This window comes from Penaeus vannamei, chromosome 40 (genome assembly GCF_042767895.1).
Source record: "Penaeus vannamei isolate JL-2024 chromosome 40, ASM4276789v1, whole genome shotgun sequence".
Taxonomy (NCBI): domain Eukaryota; kingdom Metazoa; phylum Arthropoda; class Malacostraca; order Decapoda; family Penaeidae; genus Penaeus; species Penaeus vannamei.
In genome coordinates this window covers 20052449-20053741 of record NC_091588.1, presented here as the reverse complement: position 1 = coordinate 20053741, position 1293 = coordinate 20052449, and positions in this window count along the sequence as shown.

Below are 1293 nucleotides of genomic sequence, written 5' to 3'. Positions count from 1 at the left end.
TCTAAAAATATCACGAAACAAACAAGAAAAGATAGATAATATCCATAAACCATAAAAAAACAGTGATTAATAGAATAAACAAACACGAAAAGAGAAGAAGAGATAGCAACCTAATGACATGATTAATAAATAGTAAATGACGTTCAAATATTCTCAGTACAGACATGTCATTTCGTACGGCAATAAGCCTATGTATAGACATTTTTTCATATTCTATGGTCAGAATATAAAATAAAAATATGTGACGGAAAAGGAGAGAGAGAGAGAGAGAGAGAGAGAGAGAGAGAGAGAGAGAGAGAGAGAGAGAGAGAGAGAGAGAGAGAGAGAGAGAGAGAGAGAGAGAGAGAGAGAGAGAGAGAGAGAGAGAGAGAGAGAGAGGTTGGTAACTTTTGGCACAAGTACCAGACTTGTTACGCAGAGTGCTTGTCTATGGCACGGTATGTGATTATGTGCAAAGAAAAAGTTAAACAACAAAATAATATGAGTGAGAGAGAGAGAGAGAGAGAGAGAGAGAGAGAGAGAGAGAGAGAGAGAGAGAGAGAGAGAGACAGACAGAGAGAGAGAGAAGAGAGTCTCATTATTATGGTCATACCCTCAGCCCCCATCGCAGCAGGCTTACAACGGTGTGTCCAGATATTAATATTGTGAGTGTATATCGAAAATTGTAAAATATACGTATTTTTTGTTACAAAGAATACTAAATGCTACAAAAATATTACATTTATGTTATGCATGTGCAGGAAAATACATTTGGGTATACAGTGCTGAAAAAACTGGCACGCAAGGTTATTAATAAGAAGGCATTAATCATACTTTGGCACATTATGTTCAAAAAGTTACCGACTCCTGGTATACGCCAATGTTTATATACCAATAAAACCCATCCATCAACCCCCAATCCTTCCCCCCAAAGAAAAAAGAAAAAGAAAAAGAGAAAAAAAAAACGAACACCATCCCACCTCCACAAGCAAACCCCACCCTCTTTACCCCCCCCCCCCACCCGCATACCAATAAAACCCATCCATCAACCCCCAATCCATCCCCCCCAAAAAAAAAAAAAAAAAAAAACGAACACCATCCCCACCTCCACAAGCAATCCCCCCCCGCACACGCACACCCTCCTCCCCAAACTCACCCTCCTCAGCCCGACGAAGAACCCCGGCACCCCAGCCAGCGCCTTCATCTCCATCATCCAATCCTTATCGTTCCTGTAGGCCAACACCGCCCCGAGGCCCAAGCAGAGGTCCCTGGCTTCGTCCCACGTCTGCTCCACCACCGGGAAGATGAGGTGGT